This window comes from Gavialis gangeticus, unplaced genomic scaffold (genome assembly GCF_001723915.1).
Source record: "Gavialis gangeticus isolate Ggan-Ray unplaced genomic scaffold, GavGan_comp1, whole genome shotgun sequence".
In the NCBI taxonomy this organism is placed as follows: Eukaryota; Metazoa; Chordata; order Crocodylia; family Gavialidae; genus Gavialis; species Gavialis gangeticus.
This window is the reverse complement of record NW_017729032.1, coordinates 264,186,868-264,203,322: the sequence shown is the minus strand read 5'-3', so window position 1 is coordinate 264,203,322 and position 16,455 is coordinate 264,186,868. Positions and strand designations below refer to the sequence as shown.

At 45.7% G+C, this 16,455-nt stretch overlaps 1 protein-coding gene and 1 long non-coding RNA gene across 9 annotated transcripts in view; one reads left to right on the top strand and one right to left on the bottom strand.

The window, feature by feature from the left end:
* The window catches only part of LOC109302175, a 29,644-nt gene extending 15,652 nt beyond the window's left edge, over positions 1-13,992 (top strand). Inside the window, exons 3-4 of the long non-coding RNA XR_002098722.1 lie at positions 1,451-1,453; positions 13,982-13,992. This is a non-coding gene — a long non-coding RNA (uncharacterized LOC109302175). The remainder of the gene's footprint in view (positions 1-1,450; positions 1,454-13,981) is intronic.
* Positions 1-16,455, bottom strand: part of ABI3BP (ABI family member 3 binding protein) — a 392,420-nt gene that overhangs the window by 27,582 nt on the left and 348,383 nt on the right. The gene's annotated exons all lie outside the window — the stretch shown is intronic.

Below are 16,455 nucleotides of genomic sequence, written 5' to 3'. Positions count from 1 at the left end.
ATGCACCCAGGGGAATGCAATGATTTACCTACATCCATATAGTTGGAACAGTAGTAAAAGTGAAAGCAGAAATCTATTGAATCCTAAATTTACTGAAGGGCAGGCTGAGAATTCATGCATTAGGATTCACTGGCATGTCAACAAATGCAAACAACAACATCAAAGGCCACCAGGGCTCTAACATAGTAGCATGGATCTATCATCTTCTAGTCTGTGGGGTAAAGCACAAGCCTGTAATACACAAAAGCTGGATTCTTTTCCAGCCTGTACCTCTCATGTGTTGGATAAATATGGGCAAATCATTTCACCTTCCCCCATCTGCAGAATGAGGATAATGACATTGACCTGCACTGTAGACCACTTTCAGAGCTACTGGCCATGTCCACATATGCATTAATGCACCTTTTCTAATGCACATTAAATTTAGTACCTCCAATGTCACTAAATTCATACACATTAGGCTGCGCTAATGCACAGTATCACATTTGCAATATTTTTTAGTGATGTGTAATGCTCAGTAGACTGCTTTACTACACATTAGTGTTATGGCATGGTTTTTTTTATGTGACACTTTAATGCACATTAAAATAGTCTTCTGTGCATTAAAGTACACATACTGATGTGCCCACCGAGGAAAAGTGCCCTCCAAGAGGAAATGGTGTTGTAGCTGTGATGGGCCAAGGAGTATACAAGAAACACTTTTTTTGGGGGGTAATGTTTTTTTATTGGACCAACTGCATAGTTGGGAGAGGTGTTAGACAAGCTTTTGGACACACAATGCCCTTCCTCAGATCTGGGAAAGAACTCCTAAGTCTAAGCTAAATACCGGACAAGACAATGAATCTTGTTTAACTCAGTGGTCTCCAACCTTTTTAAGGTGAGGATCACTTTTTGAAATAAAGGGCAATCCAGGATCTACTGCACCCCCCTCCCCCCGCCCCACTATCTACCAGGTCAGTCTGGGGGGGGAGAGGCAAATCGAGCCTCCTGTGGTGAGGGAGGGAGTGAGGCAGGGGCAGGGGCAGGGGCAGGGGAAAGGGTGAGTGCGGCCCCAGCTGGGCTGAGGTGCACGGAGGGGCTTGCTGCTGCATGCACCCCAGCAGAGGCCTGGGGGGCACATGCACCCACAATCTGTGTGTGGGGCAAGGTGGCTGCCACTGCGTGCTGGGCTTTGCACGTTGGGCTTTGTGCCCTGAGCTGCAGTGGGGCTCAGGGCTCAAAGCCTAGCATGCAGTGGCAGCCACCTCTTTCCACACACAGATTGGGGGGGCATGTGTCCCTCGGGCCTCCGCCAGGGTCCGTGCAATGGCTGGAGGCCCCCCCCCGGCCGTGTGCCTGGATGAGCTGCCTGTGCTCTGGCCTTCCCTGTCCCGGCTGGGGCCCCACTCACCCAGTGGCAAGGGGCACGGAGGGGGATTGTCCCACTCACCTGGCCCAGCCCCAGCAGCAGGGGGTGCAGCTCAGCCCAGCCACCTGCCACTCCTATGTCCCGCCGCTCCCAGACTGTGTCCCAGCCGCTCTCCATGTGTCATCCCCCCCCCCCCCCCCCGGCCCCCCCTTTGCCCCCCCCCCCCCAGACTGGGTCCCAGCCGCTCTCCATGTGTCATCCCCCCCCCCCCCCCCCGGCCCCCCCTTTGCCCCCCCCCCCCCAGACTGGGTCCCAGCCGCTCTCCATGTGTCATCCCCCCCCCCCCCCCCCGGCCCCCCCTTTGCCCCCCCCCCCCCAGACTGGGTCCCAGCCGCTCTCCATGTGTCATCCCCCCCCCCCCCCCCCGGCCCCCCCTTTGCCCCCCCCCCCCCAGACTGGGTCCCAGCCGCTCTCCATGTGTCATCCCCCCCCCCCGCCCCAAACTAAGATCAACTGTCAGGGGCTTCCCAATTGACCAGTCAATCAGGATTGACGAGTTGGTGACCACTGGTTTAACCCCATTATGTAAATGAACATCATCAGGAAGCAGAAGGGTGCAGTAAAACTGTGGCACAAACAGAAGTTATCAGAAGTAGGTACAAAACAGGACAGTCAAAATAGCTAATTTCAAAAGGGCAGTCAAAATAGATAACCTCATTATGTAAAAGAGTAAGGCTATTCAAAGAGAGAAGAGTCCTTATTACCTATGGAGCACAGAAGAGTTAGCAGAGGTCATAAAACCATTGTCTGTGTTTAGTCCAGAGGAAGCTTTTCAGTATTATTGAGCAGAGAGAAGATGTTAGGCATGTTACTCTTGAGTCAGGCAGATTCGTTCTTCTGATGAAGTGTGAAGTGAGCTCCAGCTCACAAAAGCTTATGTTATATATCTCTGATTTACTTAGTGTATCAGATGCAAATCTACCCTGCCTTCTTTCAGTATTATTGATAGAACTTCAGGATGATTTCTATGCTACACTATCAAGAGTCAAAGAGATCTGATATGCAAGGGCTATTTTCATATTTTTTATTTGACCAACAGTTTAGTTGGAAGAGATGTCAGACAAGCTTTTGGGCACAAAATGTCAAGAAGACTTGGTGCTGCTCACAAACTTACATTGGTTTGGTCAAATTGGTACAAAGTCTGGTGTAAGATACTACCATTTAAGTTGGTTTCTACCGCAATATAAGAGCACCTGTTTAGCCTTCTGAACTGGTCTGCAACAAAACCTAAAGAGAAGCTGATGGAATTCCACACGTAATTTATAAGTTTTAGAAGAAGGAAGATGACTGCAGTGTGAGAGAATTCAGCAGATGGCTTGAAGAATGGGTTAGTAATATGGATCATCAATCCAAGATATTACTTAAAAGCTACAAAATTCTTTCCCTTGCATTTCAGTGCAGCAAGACGGTAATTGAAACCTTTCACATGCACTCAAGGAAGGCTACAATCTTGGACAAACTTGTGATTTTTATTTATATCTGTTTTATTACTTGACATGTGAATATTTCCCATTAGAATGAAACCACATATTTTCTGCTAGTCACATGAGTATACAAACCATCTGTGCCGATCTACATATTTTTGAGGCTATTGCAGCACTCCATTTTAGTGGAATGATCGATCACATAACCCTAAGGGTACAAATCATTCTGCATTGCCAGTTTTAGATTGATAAATTCAGCTAAACCTGTTTTTATTTTAGGGGAGGTGATGAATATATTATTTATATTTGATTAGGGGTACAATTCATTTTTGCTAGAAAAACTGTTTATACTTTTCAGACTTCAATGCTAAACATTTCAAATAGTTAAATGGTACTAGATTTTTTTTGACTAACAGCTGATGTAGAACTTTAACACTAATTAATAAAAATTAATTACTTGTATAATGGAAGTTGTTTATGACATTGTACAAACAGATGTAAGCAGCACCACAGATACAATGAAAGAAAGGGACTCTGTTTTACCCAACAGGAGAAAAAATCTAGCTACTTGAAAGATTTATAATTATTATTTTGCTTACTTTTAGTTCATTGTGTTGTACTGTCGGCAATGTATATTCTGATTTTATAAAAATACCTTGTAAATGTAACTTTTTATGAATGTGTATATGAATCATGCAGCCGATACCCTATGGAAAGTCAGCCATTTGACCTCCCAGACAATGGCCACCAGTTGGGTTAGGAGCCTAAATTCAATAAAGGGACTTGAGCACCTCTAGGATTCTGGACTCGGAGGATATCTTTACATGTGCTTTGGGATGGGTGGGAGAGGGCACTTTAATTAAATTGGCTCTTATGAGCCATTCTGATTAAAGTGGCCACAGTGCTTTGTGTATTCAGCACCCTGCACTTCAAAATGCCAGCAAGAGTGCTGTAACTGAAGCTCATTCAACAAGCTTTAGTTAAAACACTCCTGCTGCCATTTTGAAGTGCAGGGACAGTGAATACACGTGCTGCTGAGGCTGCTTGATTAATTGAGTCTGCTCCAACATGTTCTAATTAAAATGCTCTGCCTGGAACAGACTCTTTGGGTAGGACTAGATTGGATGGGATGGCAACTAAGCAAGCAACACTTTTCTTTTATGCAATGTGACAGGGGCCTTGCAGCATGGAGCAGAACCCAGTGGTAGCAGTTTTTTGTTCTGAACTACAATGGATAGGTGGGCTGTTCCCAACATCCTTTTGACTTCTCCTTCCTTCTCCCTGATTTATATAGATTCATAAGTGGGTATAGATAGGGGGCTGTTGCTGGTGAATAAGAGATAAGGGCCTTAATAAGCAGGGTTATTAATAACCAGGACTATGGGACTGGCAGTTCTGTTGAAATACTGATCATTACCAGTTTTGATGTAAAATATATCATTACTGTGAACCAACACTACTGTAACTAACACCTGACAGAAGAGTTATGTATGTAGCAAGACCTGGTCCCTGTGCTGAAGACATCAGTGTCAATAATAGGATACCTTCAATTCTTTAACTTCCACAAATTATTGAAAAGCAAGCTGAAGGCTTGCTTTTGGAATAAATCATCAGCTCATCATTTACCAGATTCTGTGACAGGTGTTTTCTCAGGTATATAAGTTCACACTGTATCTCTGCCTCTACCTCTTATGCTGGATTCCAGCCCACAGGTAAAGCAACAGCTCCCTTTGGGGCTGGAGAGGAACAACAAAGGACAGACTGTACAACAGCAGGGAGAAATAGTTGGGGAAATGCTTGACCTTGAGGCAGATAGTGCAGGAAGTTAGCAAACCATATGGCACTCCAAAGAGCTTGAGCTGCCTTCTTCAACAATATCCACTTAGGGTGCGTAGGGAAGTTGTTGGTTTTTTAGCCATTTAAAGTGCTTTATTGCCGTAGCTTAACAGAAGTGCACAGTTTTACAGTACTTTAAAAATGGGTACAGTATTTTAAATAATCCATTGTTAAATGAGGTATTAATTTGAAGACCTGTATTTTACAGTACATTAGCAACTTACAGTGATTATCCCAAGTCTATACCTTAGCCAGACTGGATGTTTGAAAGAGGCTGTAGTCGCTCTTCCATCATAAATACGTTGCCAAAAGGTCTTGTAACCAATATCAATAGCATCCTCCTGCACCCTTTCACCCCAGGCTCTGTAGCAAAGTCATTCCCTAGGCTTTGGTAAGAAAGGGTCTTCAAAAATCTTCCCAAACCACACAAAACAATAAAAGTACTTACGCAGATTAAATGAACCTGATTGATATTAATCACTGTATAGAGTATTTTTTCCATAGGAAATTGCTATCCCACATGGAACTTTGGAAAGAGAAGGAAATTCTATCATTTTCCAAACCATGCAAAAGGAAGAAAATGTAAGATTGCAGAACTGAAAGGGTGAAACTGAACAAAGCCCTTCACTGGGGCCTTGACACTTGCACTGCCATTTCAAGCAGAAAAGGAGAAGCTTCCATGCTGTTCATTGTTCATCCAGAGCTAAGTGCCCCCTGCCTTTGAACATCCCCTTTCACATAACTCTAAATATACATTCTCTGTTGTCAGCAGAACCAAAAATATACAATAAATTATTCTCTCAGGCAGTGCCGTGGCAAGGAAGTTTTGCACCCGGGCTGAAGCCTGCCCTCACCCCCTGCACAGATCTGGGGGGGTCCATGGTCCCCCCCATGCTTGCCTGGGAGTGCATGCAGCAGTGGGAGCTGCCCTCCCCCATCCCACGCCCCACTCTGGCTGGGCAGCATTTGTTGGTACCCCCTTCAGATCCATGGGGGGTGGGGGGGCGGTCACACCGCTCGCCCCCACCTTGCTATGGCACTGCTCTCAGGCCACTGACTGCCTCCTACCTGTGACCTGAACTATTAGGGATCCACCCGAGGCACAAGGCCCCTTGGTGCCCTTCTTTTCCAGCTATATGAGCTGACATGGAAGGAAAGATCAGCCCCTTGAAAATCAGAAGTTGCCCCAGCAGTAGCAATAACAGTTGCATGAGGAGGATGCACCTGGGAGACTTATCTCCATGTTCACAGTCAGATTGAGGCAGGGATGGTGGAGAGGGAGAGAGGAATGGGAGCACGGAGGCTAATATCAGGAAAGAGAAAGGGTAGGAGTGCTATCTAGTTCACAAAGGTTCTCATCCCACTCTCCTTACTGTAGCATCTAAGCATCTTCTAACAGTACCTCACTGTGATTAACGTCTGTTACCTGTGGTTAGTTTTTATTCTCATCCTTTCCCCAGAGGGAGGACTGTGTACACAGTACAGTTTTGTATTAGGTGGGTTTTCTTTCACTTCTTTTTTTAACAAGTCCTCACCCTGCTTAGGCATTTATATTATAGAAGGCAGGTCAATGTAGTGTGCCTTGACAAGGTTTGTAAAAGGATTCCAAAGGGACACCCGAAGAAAGCTGTTTGCAGCAGGTAGCCTTTACCTTGATTGTAGGAAGCTCCATTCTGCCTGAGGAGGGTATTGATTAATTAATTAAATGATTAATTAGATACGCCACCCTCCCAAAGGATGCTCTGGGTTGCTTGCAGTAAAAAAAACCCAGATACGTAATAAAGACAGAACAAATATTAAAATAAATTATGTAATAGAGCAAAGCCCCTAGACAATGCCCCAAAACTTAAACACACTGCTGAAGGCCTGCCCAGAAAGAAAGGTCTTACAATGCTTCTGGAAGGTGGTCAGGCTTAGGGTCTAAAGGACCACTGGCCAGAGAGGGATCCAACTGTTTTCACCAAATAAACTTGCTGCACAGATGGTACTTTGAAGAGGTTGTTCTTGACTAAGCTTAGGGATTGTGGTGGAATGCAAGGGAGGAAGCAGTCCCTTTGGTACACAGAGATCAGACTGTTTAGGGCCCTGTAAGTCCAAGACGGCACCTTGAATTATGTTGGGAAAGCTACTGGGGGCCAGTGCAGAGCCCAAAGCATTGGAGTGTTGTGCTCCTGTTGACCCATCCCCATGAAAAGGTGGGCTGCTGTGTTCCTGAGTGTTTCTCTAGGGCAGCCCCATGGAGAGCTCATTGAAGCAATCTAGTGTCAAGGTTATGAAAGCACAAACAATGAGTGCCAGAGTTGAATTTAAAAGAAAGGCTCACAGCCTTCTCCCATGGTGGAGTGGGTGAAAGATGTTCCTAAACACTGTCACCCCCTGGAGATCTAGGTGCAGTGAAGGATCCAGGAGCACTTCAAAGCAGTGAGCCTGAGGAATAAAGAGAAGTTGAATCTCATCACTGATAGGTGTCCCAATCTCCCCCAGGTCTGTCCACCACCATCACCTCTATCTCATCTAGATTTATTTTCAATTGGTTCACCTGCATCAAGTCCCCACCTGTAGGCGGAAACTGGGCAAGAGACTGGATTGGATGAAAAAGAGGTCAAGGATTGGGGGGCCACAGCATATTCATGACACCTCACTCCAAACTGCTGCACAATCTTGCCTAGTGGCCTCAGATGCACATCGAACAGGAGGGGTGATAAGGTGGAGCCCTGGGGGACACCAGAGGAAATGTACTCAGGGGATGATGAGCACTCACACATGCACACCCTCTGGGAGCTTCCTGCTAGTAAAGAGAAGAACCAGTTAGGAGCAATCCCACAAATACCCACCAGGTCATGTACATGCAGGAGACTGAGAGGGAATTTGATAAGTCTTCAAATACTTTAAAGGCAGTTAAAGAAGATGGAGATAGACCAGTGGTTCTCAACCTTTTTTTTTGTTTTTACGCTCTAGGTACCTCTTCCGCCCCACCCCCATTAGACTCCCTCCTTGGACTGAAAGTACCCCTTGGAAAATGATAGCTCTTAGCTTTTATTCAGTTTTTCACTATGGAAAAAGAACCCAGAAAGACCACAGCAGGGCAGACTGTTTTTGACACCGTGGATTCCTATCTGGAACTGGGTTTATCTTTTGAATCATGTCTGCACACCTGCCTGTGCTAATACTGGGTGGCACCCCACAGCACCCTTGACAAGATCTCAAGGCACCCCAGGAGACCATGGCACCCTACTTCAGAATCAATGAGACAGACTCTCTTCTGTGGCCATAAGGGACAGGACTAAGAGCAATGGCCTCAAACTGCAGCAGAGTAAATTTAGGTTGGAGAATAGAAAGAGCTTTCTGACTATTTGGGTGGTCAAACAAAGGAACAGACTACCTGAGAGGTTGCGGAATCTCCATCCCTGGAAATTTTCAGGAGCAGATTGAACAGACACTTGGGATGGTTTAGTCAAAGATGATCCTGACTTGAGTAGGGGGCTGCACTAGATGTCCTCATGAAGTCCCTTCCATCCCTACTTTCCTATAATCTTGAACTCTGACTCGGCAGTTAAACTGGTGGACCCCAAACTGTGCCAGATATAAGGGATTTTATCTGCAAAGCAGATAATAAATTCATCTGAGTGGACTCATTCTGATGGAGCCACTTTCTGGGTGTGACAACCTGGATCAATCAGGCCATTGATCACCCAGAACAGTTTTCTCATATGACACTCTGAAGATGTAGCAGCAGTGGAAAAGAAACACTCTGTCATTGCCACAGCATAGTTCTTTAAAAAGGATCTATTCCAATGTTGGTTGACTTCAGCACAGACTGAGAGCCAGTTGCATGCTGACTTACTATGTGTTGATAATCTGTTGATCATCTGGGACTACTTGCAACGATGCAATGCAGCTCTTAGCTTGCTCCCTGCCACAGGAGAGGTGGGCAGGCTCTGCAGAAAAAAAAAGATCAGGCCCCGTGCCACCTCTGCCTTCAGCAGGGGCCTGCTGAAGGCAAAAGCAGTGAGGGGGCCTGATCCTTTTTTTTCCTGCAGAGCCTGCCAGTGGCTGGGGAGTAAGCTGTTGGCACACTGAGCAGCCCCTGAATTGTGGGGGGCCCCAGTCCTTTCCTCCATGGCAGTGGCACATCCCAGGGCCACCTGGGCAGGCTGCTAATAGGCTGGGTGCTGCCGCAGCTTGGGGTCCAGGAAGAGTTGGATCCAGCCGGTTGCTGCCTCGGAGTTGGGGCAACACCCAGCCCACTAGCAGCCTACCCAGGTGGCCCTGAGGGGTGCTGCCACTGCAGAGGAAAGGACTGGAGTCCCCCACAACTCAGGGTCTGCTTGGCCCACCAGCAGCTAACCCCCTGGCCATGGGCAGCAGGCTCCACAAAAAAAAAAAAAAAAAAGAATCAGGCCCCTCGCCATAACGGTGATGGAAACCCCTAAATTGAAATGGGTTTCAATTAAAAAGCCACCATTTCAATTTAGGGGGCATAGAATGCAATCCTAAGGACTAAACCCTGGTCATGTGTACAAGTGCCCCATGCCAGCAAAAAAGTTGGGGTATATCAGTCTAAGACAGCAGGATACAGATGGCAGCCTGGCAGGAAAATGACCACTGTGAAAGATGACTGGTGGATATTTACAACATATGAAACATACAGAAAATAACTACAAAAAAAGTGTATAAGACCTAAGAAAAAACTTGAAGTTGAAGAAAGCAATACACAGGAAAAGAAACAACTACAAGCATTTGAACCCTGGTGCAGTGAGGGATGCCTGGCCAGCTGAACTCACTGTATCCATCTGGAAGCTCATGTAAGAATATCTATATCTACTGTTAGGGCTTGCTTAGAGTTAAGTGATATATTTAAAGCCTTGCTTAAATATTGGTATTGCTTATGTATTCAATAAATTAGGATTTGAAACCTGACTAGTCTCACCGACCAAATCATTTCCATTCACCCCACCCCTTAACTAAACTTAGTACAACAGACTTAGCAAGGTAATGGTTATAAACAGGAAGAGAAGCATTAGTAGATCTGGATTAAAGCTTTTTTGGGAACGGGAAGATATCACTGGACTGAAGAAATCTAATATGACATCTGTGTTTAATATGAGGGCTAGAAAAGATCCAAGCAAACTACAAAGCAGCAAAGCTGATTTTAGCTTTGGGGAAGACGTTACCGAGGAACAGAACCATGATGGAGGAGAATACTAAGTAAGGAAATTTCAGTTCCAAGCTGCCAAAGTTTTATTGTAAACAAGAACAATAGAAAAAATATTATAATTGTGAAAAATGACTTGATGGCATTGTAGTTGGAACAGGTCCACCAAGAGACATTCATGCCTGATAGATCATGCAGGATTGTTAAGAAACTGGCCTATTTTACCAAATTTCTGATGTAGCAACATATGCTAAAGATTAAGGACCCAATTGTCAGAAGAGCTGAGACCCCCCCAGAATCTAATGGAAATCAGTGGGAGCACATCTGAAAAATTAAGTTCCAGATTACATGCTGAATCGTATGAAGCAATTCTCACCCCTAGGGAGACTGACTTTAATCAAAACAAAACCATTTTTAATTAATTGAAAGCATTTCGAAAAAACTATTTTTGCTAGAAAAATAGACAGTTTCCACCTGTGAACAAATGGCATGGGATTCCCTTCCCACTCTCCTCCCCCTCTGGCACAAACTTTTCCTTGCTCAGCCATACTGCAAAATGACAAGCTGTCTTTATGCAAAATGAATAACCATGTTTAGAAGACCCTAGAAAACATTAAGATGTCACTTATGGAAAATGGTCAGAGAGAAGATGTATAAGACATGAAACTATTCACAAAACCAAACAGCACAGTGGTTATCAGGACTCCCATCCTAAGAGTTTTTGCCTGGATAAGAACGGAGTAGAAACTGAGTAAGACCTCAGATTTTGACCCAATGTGGGATCCCATGCACGAATAAATGACAGCAGATGTTAAGAATGCAGAGGCCATTTGTGAGTGAAGGTACTTTTGGGATGGAGAAAGATGCCAGATACTACAGAAGAACCTGGAAGGTGTTTGTGCGCAGGAGGGGGAGAGGTAGGCTGGAGGAAATACTATCTGGATCTGAACCATTCATGTTTTTTTAATCAATTAAGACCGATTTTGTCAATCAGTGTCATAAACTAAAGGCAGGTTGAGGCACATGTGAAAAGCAGAGCTGCTGAAAACAGAGAAGGCAGAGGTGTAACAAAGGATGAATGCAATGCAAAATTCAATTTTATTAAGAACCAGATTAATGTAACTGCTACTGCAGGAGTACCTGGCCAGAAAAAGGATTACTGCAATGGGAGAAAATCTCCATTGAGAAATCACAATAGAGAACTGATCTGTAAAACAGCCATAATTGTTTACTTCGCAGCAGAGGTCTGCTTACGTGATGGGTGGTTTGAGAGTCTAACGTGAAAGTTGCTACAAGGGCCAAAGTACTTGAAGGGATTTAGAAGAGCAGTAGCTTCATAGCTGACATGAGTTAGACTTAGTGCAGGATCTAACACAGTGATTCTCAGCCAGGATGCTGGGGCACCCTGGGGTGCTACAAAATCCTTTGAAGGGTGCTCATGGAAGTGTGAGGTGCTAAGTGAGGTGATAAGCAGATAAGGGCAGGATCAGGCTCCAGGCAGAAGGAGAAAAGCAGATAAGGGAAGGCTCAGGCTCTCCCTGCCTGGCTTCTCCTCTGCCCAGACTGCCCAGTCCCCCTGCAAGGGGGTATGCACTGTAATAAAGACCGTACTTTTTGAAATGGGATGCTGCTCAATTCACAACAGTTATGGAAGGTGCCTTGAGTCTGATGAGGGGTGCCCTTGAGACTAAATGACCAAATATGGATATGTGATATGTACTTTCCAAGTTAGCTGCATCATTACAAGCATGGTAGCATACGGTATTTTTTTGCATTTTCCCTCAAACTAAAATACTCTGAATGTTATTTTTGATAGTACTCCAGCCGAGGAGGCCAAGGCACTCTTCACTTAAGGAAAAGCACTGGAGAGTACTGGGTGCTGGGCATGTCTGGCTATGAGAGAATGGAACACGACAAAACGTGTCTGCATCTTGGGCAAATGCATGGCAGTTCATACCAGGCCAACAAAGGGATGTTTCATGCAGGTGGCTATATCAGAAAGCAGCTGGTTGTGCCACACTGAAAGGAGCGTCTTTCCTACAGTAAAACAGGGTTCAAATATAACGTCATGCTCTCAGGATGCAGTGAAATAGCTTAAAGTCACAAACAACCATAAAACTGGACTATGTATTAAAAGGCAGTGCCTTGACTGACATCCCAGGAACCACTGGGGGGGCATGGGCTGAGCACAAAGCAAGTGTAAATTTGTGGGTCACTCACTAAGATACCACATACATTATTTTTCTGGATCTCATATTGCCAAGGAAGTTCAGAAGAGGAAGTAGACAGCAGTTGCACTATTCCTCAGAGTCCAAGCAAGCGTGTGCTATACAACCTGGTTTTCAAAGCTGCAGTTACAAACTTATTTTAGTTTCCTCCAAAACAAGATGGATGAATTGGAGATTTCTTTTGTCAGCTCCTAATCACACAGGTTTCTTCACTGCCCGGGGTGATGATGTCTAGGAGATGCCTTTACCTTTCCCCTACCTTTGCCTTCTTCCACCTTGTATCTGATTTGGTTTCTAGTTTTTGCTGACTTGAGGGACTGGAGACAAGTGCTTGAAATCCAGCTCTGAAATATTTGTTTTAACAGGTGACTTAAAGGAGCAACTTCGGTGCAATGCATGGAGATTGTCACTACATGCATTTCCCTGGTACTCATCTCTGTGCCACTTGTATTAATGAAGTCATCAAGGCTACTATCCTTGCTTCCTATGAAAAAATGTATTTCCACTCATCTGTGAATGCTTGCAGCAGAGCTTAACCGAACTGAAACATCCTCCCAGAAAATCTTTGTGCTCAAAAACATCCCAGGAGAAAGACTCCTCAATTGAATTCATAGAACAGGAATAACGTAGACAGTAGCAGCATAAGCTCCCACACATATTGCATCAGTCCCTTCAAATCTCTCTTAAAAGCCCCCTTACTCTGATGTCTACATGAAACTAATCTAATCCCACAGAAAGCTATTTTTAAAATGTTTTTTCCTTCTGTTTGGGTTTTCTAGTGAATTGAATTATTAAGTTTGAATTACAGTAATACAGAGATGTGAGACCGTTTTGGGCAGGGCACTGCATATGCACATAATAAGAAACAGTCTCTGCCCTGAAGAGCTTTAAACAACCTAGTAAGAGAAGACTAAGGTAGGTAAAGGAAAAAGAAACAGAGAAATGCAAGGTCATGGTCACTGGACAATATCAGGACTAGGAATAGAACCCAGGACTCTGAGCACCCATGACAGTGCCCTGCTCAGTGGACCATGCCAAAACTTTTTAAGCTTTAGGGGTGCTTGTGCATGACGACTGTCACCATGACAACAATTTCCTTTGTGTGGCTTAATAGCATCACGTATTACACATGCAGGAGGTTTGGGGGGGTTTCAAATGAGCCTGCAATGTTGCAAACTAAACCACATACCCATGTAGTTTAGTTTGCAGTGTTGCTACTTGTAACGCTGCAGCTTTTAATCTGACAGCGTGCCCCCCTGCCGTGAGAGGTGGGCAGGCTCTGCCGAAAAAAAGGATCAAGCCCCTCGTCACTCTTCCCTTCAGCAGAGGTGCCTGGCAGCTGCAGGCACTTGCTGAAGGCAGAAGCAGTGAGGGGCCTGATCCTTTTTTTTTTTTGTGGAGCCTGCCTGCCTTTTCTGCAGCCGAAAGATGCAAGATGCTATCAGGCTGAGTGGCCCTTGAGCTGCTGGGGGCCCTGGTCCTTCCCTCCATGGTGGTGCCGCCCCCTGGGGCTGCCCAGGTGGGCTGCTAGTGGACTGTGTGCTACTCCAGCTCAGAGGCAGCACCTGGCCAGATCCAACTGTTCCCCAAGCCCACCAGGGCTTCCTATGTCCGGTGCACTGTCCCCACCACCTTCCCACCATCTGAGACCACCCAGGAATGGGCTGGCTTGCCCTTGGGGCAGTGTGGGGAGGCAGCAGGATGGTGGCTGGATGTGCTGGCACCTGGAGAAGGTGGCAGGAATGGTACACAGGGCACTGGAAGCTCAGGCAGTCTCAGGGAAGCTCAGGCTTGGCAGGTTTCCAGTGCCCCATCCACTATTCCCGCTACCTTCTCCAGCCACAAGCACACCCAGCTGCCCTCCTACCATCTCCCTGTGCTGCCTCAGGGGCAAGACAGGCCATTTCTGGTCAGAAGGAAGGTGGTGGAGACAGGGCACAGGGTGCTGGAAGCCCTGGCAGGCTCAGGAAAGAGTTGGATCCAGCTGGGTGCTGCCTTCAAGCTGGGGCAGCACTTGGCCCACTAGCCGCCTGCCTGGGTGGCCCCAGGGAGTGCGCCACTGTGGATGGAAGGAACAGGAGCCCCCACAATTCAGGGGCTACTTGGCCTCCCCAGCAGCTCACCCCCCTAGCCGCACATGGGCAGTCTCCAAATCTGATTTTAAAAAAAAGGATCGGGCCCCTCACCATAACGTGACAGAAAAATTTAAACTGTTTAGACCTCAGGGTTTTATTCTATGCCCCACCATTTCAATTTAAGGGCATAGAATAAAACCCTGAGGAATAAACCCCCATCACGTGTACAAGCGCCTCTAGAGCCTTAGTGTTGTCTCTAAGACTACACGCTGTTTGAACCAAGGACAGCCATCAAACCCAGTCTTTTGACATGCATTAAAAAAAAATTATTCTGTACACTTTCCTAGGTGAAAGTGATGATAGTAAAATGATCCTTTTCCTGTTGAGTCACAACAGACATGCTGAAGATCCCTACTTCAAGGAGCCGGGGAATAGTTTTATGACTCAAGTACTGCTTAACAGCCAGCAGCATGGAGGATTAGATGGCTGCTGTTGAGCCTGTAATTCTGACTTAATCTTACTACAGACTTAAATTATCATGACTAAAAGGGCTGTAAAGGATCTGAAATGGAAGGGATTTGCTTATGTGAGCTGCCACAGTAAAAGTAAACTTAATTTGTTATGGGTGGAAAGCTAAATTGTCTTATGCTGACAAATACAGTAGCTTCCTTTTAGTCCTTAAAACTGGAAAAACCTGACTTCTCAGCCTTGCCATGGGGCTGTCAAAACCATCTACGTATCTTTGCACTGAAACCGTTCCCTTTTCAACCTTCTACACATCTCTCCTCTGGTTATTCAGAGCTAAGCTGAGGCACAGAGAATGCTCACAAGGCACAGCTCTGTTTCAAAATACTTGTATTTATTAACCTTGGCATTTTCCCCACAACATGAATATAAGTGAGCATAGCAAGTTCACATATGTGCATGTTTCAAAACAGTTCTGACAAGTAATGCATTTGAAAGCTTGTCTAACCATATCCCAGCTACCTCGTTGGTCCAATAAAAGATATCACTCTAAGAAATCCTTGCCTCGCATATTTTCTGGACCATCATGGGTACAACATTACTCTTATGTTATCAAAATGCTCCACCATTTAAAATGCTAATTATTTGTTAGATTACGCATTTTCTGTGGAACAAGTCTGAGTCTAAATGTTTATCCCTCCCCCCTAGGCTCTCAGAAATAGTCTAAAATTCTTGGCTGGTGAAAGTCAGACAAGTGATTTCAAGCATTTTCAAACTGCATGGATGCTACTGAGCTACTGCCCAGCAGCACTGTAGAAGCCAGGCCAACCAGCCCAGCTGAGCCCAGCATTAGCACACTGGGGGTCTCTAGGAGAACTTAGGGCACTGATGGACATGCAGCTCCCTGATCTAACTCATGGCACTTCACAGAAAGGCCATGAGTTAGACTGACCCTCCTGATCCAACCGTTTGCAGCCTCTTCCCCTAGCGCCAGCCTTTTCATCCTAGCTCTGGTGCTATCTCATGATGGGAGGGGGAGAAGGCAGGGGGAGAAAGTCCATTCTGGGTGTGGAGGGGAGGGGAGGCTCCAATCCACCTGCCCCTCCCCTCCTCCAGCACAGGCTGGGCAAATCCCAGCTGGAACTCCTTCCCCCTCTCCCATCCTGAGACAGTGCCAGGGATGGGGCTGGGCTGCTTCAGCCCAGCCTTGCCCCCAATGTGCACTAAGAAATGTTAATGAAGGTACTCCATTTTGGAGTGCCTTCATCTGAACTCTCATCAGGGTTCAGTTGTTACACGACCAGGCACTTTTTAAAGCCCTTTGCAACCATGCACTTCTGTCAGTGCATGATTATAGAGCACTTTCAGTGGCCAACTGCACAACAAAACATCATTTCTGTCAGCAGTGTTTATTTTGAGTGTCAGAAACCACTTCCCTTTCTCTTTTGCACCCTTCCCCCTTCTCCACTCGCAACAAATTCCCTTGTTCCTTTTTTTTTTTTGCTTGTTTTCTCTGCTTATGATTAACGTGCCCCTAGTACTAATGAAGAACAAATCAATGGACTAAGAACTGCAGTCCCAGACTGAACTAAATATTGTCAGCAAATCGTGAGTTCCTCTGGACCTTGAATTTTGGAGATTCAGGGAGGCAGGCTCAGTTTAGGACCTCTGTGTCCTATTATCAACATTAAGAAGAAAACAGTATGGCTGAGGGAGAAAGATTCTGTTGCCAAAGCCAAATGATCCTTTCTGTGAGGGGGGTGGGAGGGGAGGGAAACAAAAAAGGCTTCTTGTCTGAATACCAAATACCAAAGCACAAGACTAGAGCTCTCTTCCACGCTCTCAATCTTACTATAGGAACAAA